The 15,008-nt window shown below is 51.1% G+C and overlaps 1 long non-coding RNA gene across 2 annotated transcripts; it reads left to right on the forward strand.

The window, feature by feature from the left end:
- Positions 1-3,106: 3,106 nt before the first annotated feature.
- Positions 3,107-14,573, forward strand: LOC113613339 (uncharacterized). 2 transcript variants are annotated; one of them, XR_003430195.1, is made up of 4 exons: positions 3,107-3,442; positions 5,535-8,965; positions 12,250-12,335; positions 13,293-14,573. It is a non-coding gene; the product is annotated as an uncharacterized LOC113613339 (long non-coding RNA). The 2 variants fall into 2 exon arrangements; XR_003430194.1 differs by having other exon boundaries at positions 3,107-3,437.
- The last annotated feature ends 435 nt before the right edge of the window (positions 14,574-15,008 follow it).

Genomic DNA, 15,008 nt, shown 5'->3' on the forward strand with positions numbered 1-15,008 from the left:
CATAGAGAACAGACTTGTGGTTGCCAAGGGGAGGGGGTTGTGGGAGGGGTGCATTGGGAGTTTGGGGTTAGCAGATGCAAACTATTACATATAGAATGGATAAGCAACAAGGTCCTACTTATAGCACAGGGAACTATATTCAATATCCTGTGATAAACCATAATTTGGAAAAGAATATGAAAACAAATGTATATATGTGTATAACTGAGTCACTTTACTGCACAGCAGAGATGAACACAACATGGTAAGTCAACTATACTTCAACAAAAAAATAAATTAAAAAAAAGTCAGATGGAATAGTTTGTCCATTCAACACTTATCCATGGATTTGACCTGAAAGGTTACATTTTAGTGAACCTTTCTAATATTAACTTTGTTAGTGTGGACTTTTCTTGCAGTGGTGATGATGCCTAGTGAGTGGAATGAGGTAAAGGAGTGAGAGGAAGCCTGGCCAGGTGGAGGGCATCCCAGACCTGCTCTGAGGACTCACCATACACCTGGGGGGACAAGGCTGGTGACATAGCACAGCACACAGCTGAGCTCACAGGTAGGAGGAACTGAGAATATTCGTTTCTGTGTGTAACCCTGTATGGAGCCCCCTTTTTTTTTTTTTTTTTGTGGTACGCGGGCCTCTCACCGCTGTGGCCTCTCCCGTCGCGGAGCACAGGCTCCGGATGCGCAGGCTCAGCGGCCATGGCTCACGGGCCCAGCCGCCCCGCGGCATGTGGGATCTTCCGGGACCGGGGCACGAACCCACGTCCCCTGCATCGGCAGGCGTGCTCTCAACCACTGCGCCACCAGGGAAGCCCATGGAGCCCATTTTGACAACCAATGCAAAAATAATATTAACGAAACAGGATGGGGGTGAGAAGTGAACGGTGCAAAGCCCCAGGCAGTGATCACGTGGTGACTTTACAGGATGCCCCAAATAGCACCCCCTGACTTACTACAGTTTGCGAGCTTGGCCAGGCCACTTTGCCCACCCAAGCGTTCATCCCCTCAGTTGAAAATTAGGGATAATTATGTTGCCTACCTCACAGCAAAACGGTGATGGGGCTCCCAGGAGAATGGAGATAGTTCACATTGACATGCCGAGAAAGGAAGGATGCTGCATGAATATTTATGATTATGATTCACAGAGGTGAACCTAAAAGGTAAAGACAGGGGTGACTGGCTGGGTGTTACAATGTCAGGGGAATGCTTCACAGTCTGATTCTGATTCCAGAAAATTCCATGGGCATCCTAGTGACCTCACTAACTTCGGTGCCTGCTGGCTTGGACAAGTAGACAGTACCTGGCCTCTGGGGCGCTGGACAGGCAAAGCCGCCCTTGTGCTGTGAGTGAGCTGTGCGCCTGCCTGGTGGCGCTGTCTTTGCTCGGCGTGGCAGTGGCTGGCGTGACAGTGGCTGGCGTGGCAGTGGCCTCCCTCCCCTCCCCCAGCCCCAGCCTCCATGCTCTCCCTCTGCAGCGGCCGATCAGTGGCCTTCTGGGCTCCTTTCTGTCCACGCTTCCACTGTGGCTGGACTCACTCTGATTCACAAGCTCTGGATCTTTCCTGGGCAGCCCCAGAGCACAGGGACCAGGTGGGGCCCGGCTTCCCGGGGAGCGGGGAGGGGGACTGTCTTCAAACTGAGAAAGGAAAAAGCCCTCGAACTAATCAGGATTTAAAATCCCCCAGTGATGGCCATCACGAAGAAAACAACGACCGTCACGGGGGAGAGGAGGCGGGAGACCGTGGGAAGGCAGGCGCCGCGCACACGTGGTGTCCGAGGTGGAGTCCCAGACCTTCCCGGGAAGGGAGAGATCCTTTCTGGCTGACTCCCCTGACTCTGTGTTTCCTACAATTCTACAACAAAGATCCAGGAACATGAGAAAAGGAAACTGAGAAAAATGCGTCCTGTAATCCAATTTCAAGAAAGAACAGGACAGACGATGTGAGCCAGATAGAAATGAGGCCAAGAGTGCTTTCTTGGGGCCCCAGCACTTTTTTTTTTTCTTTTTTTTTTGTGAAAAGCCCAAACCTGTTTAACTGCTTCGTGTGAACGACGGTTCTGGGATGCAGTTCACAATGGGAAAGGAAATCTGATTAGCACTGGCAACCTCACCTTCAATCTTAGGTCAATCTAGTCCAACGGCACATTAAGAGTGATTGCTACCCATTGATTCCTAAAAGAAAGAAAAGTGAGAGGACGGGAGGGAGAGAGAGGGAGAGGAAGCGGAAGCGGAAGCAGGGGACACAGTTTAATGAAGGGTTATACTGAGAAAGGTCATCCTATATCAGCTGCAGAAAGCGAGCATCCCTTCTCATTGCCGACCTCGATAAATCCTCAGGTTCCACTGCGCATGCGTGGGCACTGCTAGGACCCGTCCCTCCGCTCTCTATATCGCGTTCCTGGTAATCTCAGTGATCAAAGTTCTACAATTAGGACTGGAAATGTACTATTAACAACCCACATTTGTATATTGCTCTACAGTTTGTGAAGCAGTTGTGTAATTGTTATCACGTTTGGTCCTTCACCACCGAGCTCGGGGCAAGATGGTACCGGTTCCATTTTACAAGTGAGGATGCTGTGCCGAGACTCAGGAGAATTGCCGCTCGAAGAAGGTCACAGGGTGACAGGAAGCCAAGGCAGAGACCGATTCCAAATCTCACAACCTTTCCCCTGTCCTGGGAGAATGGCCACAGCGGACACAAAGAGGGAAACTGAGGCACAGACTAGCCTAGTGATTTAGTTACTCATTCACTGTGTAAATGACATGGTGGAGACCATCAGCTCTTAGTTAGAACACCTTAGAGTTTCGACCTATTAAAATCGACGCCGTTATCTAAGGCAAAAAAGACCTCCAGCGACCTTACAGTTCTCATGAAAAGGGCTGTGTATTAAGAAAGCATTGGACCCAGTGGGAATCAGAAGGATTTCGCTGTACTTCCTGTGTCCTTATGTGCTAATATGATTATCTCATAGTAGCTATTATCTGTGTCCTATGAATAATGTCGTCCCAGCGATTCTGGAGAATAAGAGTGGAGTTCCAGGCCCTTAAAAACAATCGTGGGCAGTGTCTGAGTAATCTAGTACCTTGAATCACAAGCAGGAGGCGAGTCTCAGTTTGGAATCAGAAAAGAAGTGATGCAAACCTTTTTAAGCTTTGGAAGGGAGAGAAGCCCAGGCAGACCCAGGATGTGACTTGAAAGGTTGGCTGCTTCTCTCTGCTTGCTCTCCCCCTGGCCCGCTGTGGCCTGCCCTCCCGGGCCCACCCTCCGCTTCAAATCCTGCCAGACGACTGACAGGCCTGCAGGACCTCGAGGCTGACCCAGACACCTCCAGGCAGGGCTGCAACCTCCACACAGAAGAAGCACATTCTGCGCACAGGTTTGCTTCGCAGACTGATTCAAATCCCACTTCAGGCCCAAATCCCAATTACTGGACATGCCGAATGTAAGGTGTATATGTTTTTCCCCTTCCAAGTTCTTTTGTTGCGTTGCTTTTCCTATGGAGATATGAGGCTGTTTCCATGATGCGAGACATCCTTCCTTTCTAGAATTTCCAGGAAGCGCCGTTGTTGCCTCCCACGTGTTAGATTTAATGTAATTCAAACCGAAGTTTGAGGCTATTTCTCCTAATTCAGGAAAAGTTGTGAGCTTGGCAGCTCTGATGGAAAGAATTCTTTTCTTTAATGGTAGTGGATTTGGGGGGGGGGGGGTGTTTTTCTCGTTTTGGTTGTGTGTATATGTTTCATAAGTGCATAGGAGAATTAAGCTCAGAAAGCAACTGCTTGGAGAGATAGAAGCTCTTGTAATTCGTGTTGTGCATAATGGATTTGGCAGGGCCCAAGCACAGAAATTTCCAGAAGTGTTTGCGTGGCAGCAGTTCTGAGCCAATTCACATTTTTTAGCTGTCCTGGCCAGCTGCCCAGCCTACAAAAAAAGTCTTGTATCTCCACAAGTTTGGCTGGCCTTTCTGATGAGTTTCCAAACTGCATGGCAACATTGGATGAGCTTATTTTCAAGTGCCAAAAAAACTCCTGCTACTTACATTGTTACTAAATACCAGATGTGCTTAATACAGAGTGGGCAGAACCAAACCTAGGGTAATCACATAACCTATCATTAACATTTTCTAAAAACAAAAAATGCAATTGGAACCCCAGATTACTGTTTTTCTTTGTTTGCTTTACGCCCTATTACTGGAACCCCTAGGGTGATGGGAACAGGACTCGGGGTGGAAAGGCAGGCTCTGGCAGCGACAAGGACGCTGTTTACCATCACACCCCTGCACATCTGAAACATGTGTGAGAAAGCCTCAGCCCCAGCAGATTTCCTCCAGCCTCACCCCTTCGCCACCCGCCCCGCCGGGACTCAGCAGGCCGAGGCTCTCACCGCACGGGAGAGCCCCGAAAAGCTGAGGTGCACTGGGACTTGACCTTGAAGGAGAGAAATGTACAGGCAGATGGGCGGGTGGGGTTGCGAGCTGGCAGATGAGAGGCTGGGCCAGAGCTGGCAGCTGCTGCTGGAAAAATGCAGAGAAATTCTGAAAGGCTTGAGGAGACAGCAGGATGCTGTGTGGCTTTGTCAGAGGCGCTGCCTGGGCTTCAATGGGTAGAACTGGAAGGATTTCTCGATGCAAAAATCTCCAATTCTATCCCCCAGCCCCCCACCCATCGCTATAATTTCTCTTCTTTTCCTGCTTCCTTCCTTCCTTCCTTCTTTCTTTCTTTCTTTCTCTTTCTTTCCTTCTTTCTTTCCCTCTCTCTCTCCTTCGTTCCTTCCTTCTTTCTTTCTTTCTCTCCCTCCTTCTTCCTTCCTTCCTTCTTTCCTTCCTTCCTTCCTTCCTTCCCCCCCTCTCTCCCTCCTCTCCTTTCTTTCCTTTCTTTCTCTCTGGTAGTTTTCTGGGAATCCAGTGGGGAGGGATGTGTGCCTGGATCTTCGTACTCTATTCCAGGCCATTCCTGCCATCAGGCTCCCTCTTCCCTACCTCCACGCCCTGAGCACTTGGTTCTCCAAACCTCTATGCTTTCTGTCTTTTAGTCCTGCCTCCAAAACTCACAGTTATGGAAAGGGCATCCTTCTCACCCCAAGGTTGGGGACCCTGATAGACAGACGGCAAGCACACGTGTCAGGCTGATTAGAGAGAAAGACGGACTATGGCAAAATGAAATTTTATAGATGGAGGTGGGATCTCACCATAAGAAATTTGAGAGTTAATAACTATTCTGAAAATATTGGTTATCTGCATTAGGACAACTGTATAAATAAAGGAATCAGTGACTCAACCCTTAGAGAGTTGTCTTAGGAAACCTGTTACTAAAAATATATGGTAATCCAACTGTGCCTTGTATGCCATTTTGCCAAGCCAAACTCAGCGAGAAGACTGCAGGCTTTCTCCACCGCGTGGCATCATCAGAGGGATAAACCATGAGCCTGATCTAATGAGCAATGAAACACTTTGTAAACATTTGATTCAAGGGGACGCGAATAGTAAAATAACGTGGAGCTGATGTCTGCAATGACTTTTGAACTTTCCTCCTAACTACAGGCACATGTGTTTTACACATCAGCTGTGTTCCTGAAAAGTCGGGTTTCAATCCATATGCTAAGTGGAATTATGTTTCAGATGTTCTAGGGATACTCCTGACTTGGGGAAACCAGGAATCAGTGAAGAGGCTACGGACAAAGCCTCACCCACGACCGCTTCGTCTCTGCTCAGTTTGGACGGCCCCCTCTGCCCCCGGCGGAGGCCGAGCCTTTGAGGACGCAGAGTCAGCACCGGCAGCGGTTCATTTCATCGCTGGGTCTGCGGAGGAAAGGGCTGGTCCTAGGGAAGGGTCAAGGGCAGGCTGTTTTGTTTTCTAGCAGCAAAACAGAGAAGGCTGGAGGAAACCACCCAAGCGCCAAGCTCTGCAGAGGGCAAGTGAAGTCGGAGTTTAAAAACAAAAGCAGAGGAGCCCATCTCCTTGAAGCTGTTTATATTACATAACTCAAATAAACACAGCAGCGCAGGCATGGTTCCCTCGGTGAGGGCCAGGACCACAGAGCCCAGAGGCGGACAAAGGGCACCTCCTCCAGCCTCTGGCTAGAAATGGCTCCTTTAAAACAACAACAGCAGCATTAATAATATTCGGGGACACACCAGGACAATTCAGGAGGACAGCCTGATTAAACTGAGGAGAGGACTCATGCTAATTAGGACTTGTAAGGTGACTTTCTTTTCTCTTGCTAAGGAAAGAAATCCTCATCAGAGCAATGGGGAGAAGCAAAGTTGACCCAAAATGGCTATTTGCATTTTGCAAAGGGGGGACAAGAGGCGCTCGATCCTGCCGTGAAATCCTGCAGGAGCACGGAGGCCACTTTCTCAGGCACCTGCGGGGGCAGCTGGCTTTCTGACTTCAGCCCCTCCTCTGCCCGGGGTGATGGGAAGCATCGGGCAGTTTTACGGAATCTGCCTGAAGAATAAAGAACATGAAAGAAAAGTTAGCCACTCAGTAAATGGACACAGACCTACAGGCCCGGCGTCTGAACGAAATCAGAGAGTCTTGAAATTGAGAGCAGGCAAGAACCGACTGCAACCTTTTTCGTCAGTCGCCTGCAGTGTCCCAGGACAGCAACCCTATCGTATGCCAGGGGACAAGAATAGAAAGAAAAATTGAGAACACAGCCCTGAGCACGGGCTGGCGGTATCGGTTGCCAGCAGTTGCCCCATTAGTAGGCTATGGGGACATGCGAGGGAATTTTTCTGTACGAGGCTTGTGTTTAAAAATATATCTTGCTTCAACGCTGGTGCGGGAGTGGCTGGGGAATGAGAGCCTGCTTTCTCCGCGCAGAGCAATTTTCTCATCCTTCTGTGATTTACTGCACGACACTCACCTCTCTGAGGCCGCCCCTCATATACCACATGACAGTGACCAAGACCTCAGCCTGGCTCTTAGAAAGCTACCACGTAGGACGATTCCTGGACGGAAGCCACGCTCCAGAAACATCCTCCCCAGTGGCTTGCTGGAAGCACACGGGGCCGGGGACGGAGGCTGAGAGGAACGCTTCCCCACCAAGGCCTCTCTGACCCTTCTCACTCCATGGATGTGTCCTCGGGGATGCTTCCCTCCCCATGTCCTTATTCTCAAAAGGAGGACACCAGTTCCTACCTACCTCTTAAGGGCGTTCAGGTGTAATAGCTGATGGAAATGACTTAAAAGCCCTTGGCAAATACAAAGTTCGAGATCGAGTGCTGAATGGCGGCCTCCCTCACCTACCCTACCTAAGGCGTTACTTATGTGCCCCCACCTTTAAACCCTTTGCTGAAAGACTGCTCCGTGGGGTGTGAAGCTGGTCTGTGCCGAAGAAATCTCAGGTTCCTCCAGAGAAGTTTGCCTTTGCAGGAACTGCTGAAATCCTTACACGTCCAAACGCATATTCTGGGTAGGAAACAACAGGTGATGAGCTGCAAGGCTGAGAGGCTGCCAGGATCCACCCATGGGCACCCAGGGTTTGGCACCCGTTTCCCAGGGAGAGATGAAAGGGAACAAATCAACACGGCAGGGTCAAGTTCAAATCTGCCTCAATGAAACTCTGGAGACCTCCTTCTTGAAAAACAACTGGGACAGTGTGACAGCTGTTTAAGGATGCCAAAGAAAAGTGTCCCCGGGGAAAGCTCCCCAGGGAATGCTCTGTTTGCAAGAGGCAGTTGTGAGTGACACACAAGACAGACAGCCAGGAGCGGGGACAGCCCGGCCCCTGTGAACTCTCCAACGTCCCTGGGATCGGGACCACCCACCAGATGTGAAGGCTTGTATTTCGTGCCGAGGATGATGGCAGTGATAGCCGTGCTGATGGCTGCTGTTCTTCGGTGCCTGTCAGAAACTGGATTGCTCTGAAGCCATGGCTCCTGGAGGGGTCCTTCCTGGGAAACATTTACCACTTTGGACGCCTCACAGCTCCTGTGGTTGTTTCCTCTGAGGGTCTTTATCAACCAGACCCAAATCAGGTTTTATGGTTGCCCGTTATTTGCGGCTACTTCACTTTTGTAATTCTTAATTTTTGGCCACGAGGCTTGTGGGATCTTAGTTCCCCGACCAAGGATCGAACCCACACCCGCTGCAGTGGAAGTGCTGAGTCCTAACTACTGGACCACCAGGGAACTCCCTGCGGCTACTTTATAATCTGGCCAGTGCTTCCCCGTGGCAAATGGGTGATGGGACATCAAGACAAGAGGATGGGGACAACGTGTCCATCCAGAGATGCTACACCCTGGAGGTGAAGGCGGACCACACGACGGTCCCCGTTTGTGTGGGAGCTGCCACCTCTGAAGCAGGCTGGGTGGATGTGTCTCATGGAAAGCACTGGACTTGGGTGTCAAAGACTTGGATCTGACTCCTGGACCAACCACGTATGGAGTGGGGCACATTAGTGAATCTTTCTGAGTCTCAGGGGTCTTACCTGTAAACTGGAGCTGAGACCTACCTGTCAGGGCAGTTAGGGAGTTCCAAGGAAGCACCTCACTCCCAGAGACACAATAAACATTAGCTGAAACAGCAAAATCTGATTCGGTATATGGGCGTGACCTCACCTCCAAGGGCGTTAAATTCAGTCACCTAGCAGGTAGGGTGTCCTCCTGTCTCACCCGCAAGAGCAGGGGCACAGAGCCCGGAAGTCAGCCTGCCACCTCCCCACCAAGAGCTGGTGACGGAGCCCAGGCCGAGCCGGAGCTGCGCGTCCCCGGTGATCCAGAGCGCCTGCCACCACGCGGTTGTGAGCTTTTCCAGAGCACGCGGCTTGGACCATTTGCCCGAGCTCCATCGCTCCCGGCTACTCAGGGGGCATCTCTTTCCTCCAGGCCCCTAGGGCACCACTCTGAGAACTGAAGCCCCAGAAAAAGTGCAAAGAGAAGGAAGCTCAGCGTTATATTCTTTCTAGATGAATCTCCAGGATGCGGCCGCCCCAGGAGAGTCCCCGACCGGCAGCAAACCTGTCTGTGTGAGTCTGCCTCAACACGCTATTTGGAAAGTCAAGATTTTCAATGTAAACTTTGTTCTCCCTTCCCATTCTTTGGGGATTCACAGTTGGAGCTCTTTGCAGCCCTTCCTCTCCACGTCTCCTTGGTGCTGAAATGGGAGGTCACGCGACATCCCTGTAAGAACAAGTCCCGGGTGCCGGCGTCCTATCAGAGGGCAGAGCTGCGGCGGCGCTGGCTCCTGGGTTTGCCTGGGTGCTGGTTTCTCAGCGGCACTATCTTTGGCAGATTTTTTTATCCTTCTTCTTTATCTCAAGCCCGTCGGGCAAATGACAGCGGAATCGCAAGCTTGAATGGGCTTGTCTGACAGGCCAGCTTTTATCCTGGGCTCAGCTGCCTGACTTTTAAAAAGGCACCCCAAGCAGAGGATAGTCATTTCACACCGATTCCTTGCTGTAATTTGCTTTTGGGTTTAAAATGTCGCGTTTCCATCACCCTGGCTGTGCGGCGTGAGGGAGAAGATGGGCGATGCGTGTGGTTAATGTCTCTGTAATAGAGACACGCAAAGGCACTGCTATGCTCTGAAGCAACAGCCCTGGGAACACTGAGCTGCAGACCAAGGAACTCTCTACCAGCCACAGACAAGTGCGTTCAAAGGGCTCCGTAACAGAGGACTGGCTCCCGCAGAAATAGGGCCACTTGTAACAGAAGCCTCACGTGGAAATCTCCACTAGGCAAGCATGTATTAGAATATTTTTATCCCACTCGGATAAGGGGAAGCTGGAGGACACAGGCCAAAAGGGAAAGGAGTCCCCACGCTGATGAGCACGGATGAGGCTGTGCTTGGAGAATCCTCTAAGCAAAAGGACAGAGGCTCCCGGAAAGGTCAAGGGACAGGGTTGTACCCAGTTGGGCAGCGGGAAGCAATGGCTTTTCCTGATTGATAATCTGCCCGTGGAAGCATCTCTCCCGTTTCTTCACCACCTCTCACCACACTCGTGATGGAGGCCGTGCTGCCTGACGCTTAATTAGTCTTTCTGCCCAGAGCCTGTAATGTTTCACGTTTCTTACTCCTCGCCTGGCCTGTGTGTGCCTGGAGGTCAGGAACCAGCATGCAGCCCTCTCTGCGCGCCCTGAGGCCCCTTCCCAGGGCTTAATAACTACCCAGAGCATATCAGAGCCCTTCGCACACGGCTCGCAAAGCTTCAGGAGTACTAGCGGGATTGCATAAGGCTCAGGCAGGCTGCTTCGAGGGGAGCAAATCCCAGCTCGTTCTTGGTGGGATACCAGGCTGCTGATGGTCTCTCCCACCCGCCTTCTGTGCCTTCCTGGCCGGGACACCATATGTTATATATGCCAGCTGAGCAGAACCGAATGCTCTCGGGCCTCTGGGTCTTTGCACACACGCTTCTCTCCACCTGGTTGCCCTTCCCTCATTCATCCATCTGTGGACTTGTCCGCTCAGCTCCAGGTCAACCCTCCCCTCCAGACAAAGCTTCAGGCATCCCGCGGGCAGAGCCGGTGACGCCCTGTGCTGTGGGCCCAGGGTACTTGGCCTGACACGGCGACTGGGCCAGCTTCCCTGCCATCGGGTCGGTACTGCCTGTTGGCAGGTCTGCCTCTTCCGTCGGGCTGTGAGTGCCTTGAGGGCAGGACCCACGTTCCTCCTCGCCCCTCAGCTCTCGGTCCTCAGCACAGTGCCTGGCACCAGTACAAGTTTATTGAAGGAATATGTTTGCCCACATTGGGTAGATCATGGGGAAGACGGGACCGGGGCCCAGTAAGTAATATGGGGACAGAGCAAAGGGGATCCTGCTGGGAGAGAAGCAAGCTGCAGAGAGAAACAAGGCCCCGGGGCCCCTCCTGATGAGCTAGGGCACCCAGGACCGATCCTACACAGGATGCTTGTGATGTGATCCTTTGGATAGCTTGTCCCACTTTGGGGGTTTCTCTGTATTTCCTTCCAAGTCTTTAGGCAAACTTCTCTTACTGCTTTCAGGTACTCTGCCCACCAAGATCATTATTAATAGTTTCCAGGGATAGACTGGTGGCGGGGGGGGGGGGGGGGGTAGCAGTGCATTGGGGGGGGGACCAGGAGGAGAGAGTAGCAGTAGCCCTGGATGGGGGCGGGGGGTGGAAGAGGATACGATTAGGATCGCGGACCCCAGCCTGGCTTCGGATCCCAGCCGAAAAGAAGCAGTGAGAGGGCCTCAGCCTCCCTGCCTGGGCCAAAAGTGATGGCTCTATCGCTGAGTTGCTCAGAACATTGAGCAAATTAATGCATGGAAGCATCTAGAGTGGGGCCTGGCACATAGTAGTTGCTACTGAAATCCAGGTCCTGTCATCTGGAACCAGAAGCTGGAGTCCAGCCTGGCTTTCTCCACTTGTGAGTTGTCTGACCCGGGTAGGTCACGTCACCTCACCTCTCCACTCATGTTCTCTCGACCCTGATATGGAGACAGAAATGCTGACCTCGTGGGCCATTGTGAGCATCAAGGAGAGGATGGGAGTGAATGTGTTTTGTAAAAGCTATGAGGTGCTTTCCGGAGGTGCTTGTGAAGTTACCTGGGTGAAGGCTGGGAAGGTGAGGACACCTCAGAGATCCTGCCTCTATGGAGTCAATGATCGTGTATTAACTTTAAATAGGGCCTATTAGGTACCCCTGAGCAAACTGTGACTCTCGTTGTGATGGCCGGTTCTGTGGGTCAAATTGGCTGGACCACAGTACCCAGATATTTAGTCAGACATTATTGTTTCCGTGAGGGTGTGTTTGGATGAGATTAACATTTAAATCATTGCACTTTGAGCAAAGCAGATTACCCTCCGTAACGTGGGTGGGCCTCATCCAATCAGTCAAAGGCCTGAATAGAACAAGAGACTGATGGCCCCCAAGGAAGAGGGAACTATGCCAGCAGACAGCCTGTGGACTTGAATTGCAGCCCTGGCTCTTCTGCGGGTCTCCAGCCTGCTGGTCTACCCAAGTCCAGATTCTGGATTTGCCAAGCTCCAATGTTGCATGAACCAGTTCCTTAAAAATCAGTCTTTCTCTCTCTTCCCTTTTCTCCCTCTGTACACACGTGGGCACGCGCATGCACGCTACTGGTTCTGTTTCTCTGGAGCACACTAACTAGTACACCCAGAAACATTAGGAATCCTCAGATAGCTTTAAACTCTATCCTCTGACAGTCACAGTGAACGTGAATCTCACAGGGTGTGGCTTTCAAACACAGCTGGTCAAATCTAAGCTTGATTGCCCTCCCTCACCCATCCCTCACCATGGAAACCACAAAAAGATTCTTGCCCACAGGTCCCCCCAGCTCCATCTGCCTCTTGACTGACCTGGTGCTTCCCCACGTGGCCCTGCATGGTGTCTTGTGTTCTCCCCAAGGAACCGTGAGTATAATCAAGTCTTTAAACTGTCTCAGTCTCTCTCTGTGTTGACTTGCATCTGGTCTTACTAATGCCCATCCAAGGTACTATGACAAAACAGACCATGGCTTCAGCCCAGTGCTAGGAAAACCCTGGCCAGCGTCCAGACATGGGCAAGTGGGTTACCGTCACTGTCGTGTGTCACTCTGCTAGAGGCCACGGCACTATTCTATGTGAGATCTGGGGCTGATAGAAACAGCAGTCAGCTTCTCAAGCAGCTCAGGCCAAAAGAACGACTCCTCGCATAAAGCAGAAGCACCATCATCGTCATTATAAACATGACGTGGCCCTACACAGAGCCCAAGTGAGCGGTATTCTCAGTGGGACCAAACGTTCATCCCGAGTGAGGGTTTTTACTGGTTCCTTCAGGGCCCAGACGAGTGGTAGTCACCCCTGCAGGGAGTGTTCCAGAAGCATCTGTGTCTGAGACAGAACTCATTCACCTCACCTCGGGGGAGAGGAGGCCAGCTACCTCTCAGAAAAGAGTCCATTCACCCCAGGTGACTCATAACGTCACAGAATCATGCAGTTACAGAACCTTAACATTTCAGAGTCTGGAAGGGAGCTGACAGGTCATCTGGGTCCCGCACCCCTCATTTTAAGAATTAAAAAATTATCCCAGTGAAAACAAAGACCTTCACTCACCTGCAGTTCTTATTATGGAGCCCCCAGTGAATCCTAATTGAAGGACTGAATGGAAAACAGCTTCGAACTACAACCAGTGTTTATTTTGTGGTGGGTTTTCTTACTGATTGAGGAGTGGGTCCATCCGTTCACCTGCCCATTTGTTTATCTGTCTATTCATCCCTCCACCCACCGATTCTCCTGCCTAGTAAGATGTGAAGACAGAGACACAAAGAGCACGGATTTCACTTGCTCACACTTCCTCCTCTCTCCTTCTTGTTTCTCCCTCTCACCCAGGCTGAAGAGGAGTGTTGCATGCATGTGCGGGTGTGGGAGAAGGGCCAGTTGAAGGCACTGTTGCTGTGGGTTTTTTGAAACTCTCCAAGTCCCTCACACGCCCATGGTCGCTATCACCGAGTCAGGACTGCTTGACAGAGCACGTGATAAAGCGGAACTTAATGAAGGGATCCTAGATGCTAGAGGGCGGAAAACAAGCCCTTCTCTTGTCTTCACGATACCTTCCAGTGTCAGGACACGGGGTCACTGGTTGGAGCTCAGGACAAAGAAATGGAAATAAACCACCGCTGGAGGTGCCGCTTCCCCGTTTCCGACGACCAGTCAGACTATCTGCCTGGCTTCGGCTGCGGGTCCTGAGTTAAACGTTACAGCTGATGGGCTGGGTGAATCCATGATCAATAGTGATGCTGGTTCTTACAGGAGCTAAGATAAGGGTAATTAAATCCTGTGCTTCGGGCCATATAAACTGATCTCTGCAGGAGGGCGAGAATTAATTTAATTTCACATGCACAGCCCTGTCCGGTGCCTCCACCAGCTTTGTATGATAGACCCAGCGCGTGGCAGAGACGGTAGAGGGAAGGCGGAAAGATTTGTTCCGAGCTCGAGGTGTTATTAACCACCACACACATCAAGAGCCTGAACTTGATGGGGCCCAAGGCTGATCTAGGGGGGCAAATCCAGAGATTCTTACAGCTTCTCCCTCTATTGGGTTTATTACACACAATCTGTACCGGGACTGTTTTCACACTTAATGGCAATCCTGAATCACTATCTACTTCCCATTTTCGCCTGCAAAACAGCAACCCAGAGCTAGTGTTCCGCCATAAACACTCGGCCCCATAAAGCCACGGCTGTATAGACTTGCCTTTTTGTGCGTCTGGGTCTGATTCACTGGCGCTTTGGCAGCCTTCCAGGATCTAGGAGAGGAAAAAAACCATCCTGAGCATCCCAACAGCCTCATTTTGATCTGTGATACCGAGCAACTCATTTCCACTTCACAGGCTCTGCTGAGCTGCTACAGAAAGACAAATCCCAGCCGAAGAAAGGGCGGGCGGGAGGATGGTGGAGGAGACAGAGGGAGGGGAGGGGAGAGCAGAAAAAGGCCGCATCTATTAAGCTGTTTTTCTTCTGGTGAAAAGAAGCATTTATCAGTGATTTCATATATCATGTGAGAGGTGGCTTCCTGCCAATTTCCAAGAATCCAAACAGCCCACTGACATCAGATGCTAAATATAGCTCAGCCTTTGCTTTAGGTGAATAAATAATGCTGCTGGAAAGGAATAGGTTCTCTTCAGTTACATGTTTATTATGATCAGGCTGTCAGGCTTGTGTAATCAAAAGAATAATACCCAGTTCCAAGGAGGAATGGTGGGCAAAGAATCTTCAAACGGTTTCGGGAGGTCACTGATGGAGACCCGTTCCCCTTGCCTTCCCAGATGGCCAGCTGAGCCTGGCCCTGGGAGGGAGCTGGGTGATTCAGTTGTTGGGGGTCTTCAAAGCCCTGATAAGCATGTGTGTGTGTGTGTGTGTGTGTGTGTGTGTGTGTGTGTTGTATTTGCACGTCTGCCCTGTCCTCCAAACCAATAAGGAGCAGAGGCTGATCTCTCTGGGGGGATACACAGAATGAAGACATTCAAGTGCACAGGTACGGTCACAAGCTTGTCATGAGGCTGGGGTAGAGTGAGTGGGGACTGGAGAGAGAACTGGGTGGGGTTT

Source organism: Aethalodelphis obliquidens, unplaced genomic scaffold (assembly GCF_003676395.1).
Source record: "Aethalodelphis obliquidens isolate GAN/ISIS:26980383/991018 unplaced genomic scaffold, ASM367639v1 scaffold87, whole genome shotgun sequence".
NCBI classification, from domain to species: Eukaryota; Metazoa; Chordata; class Mammalia; order Artiodactyla; family Delphinidae; genus Aethalodelphis; species Aethalodelphis obliquidens.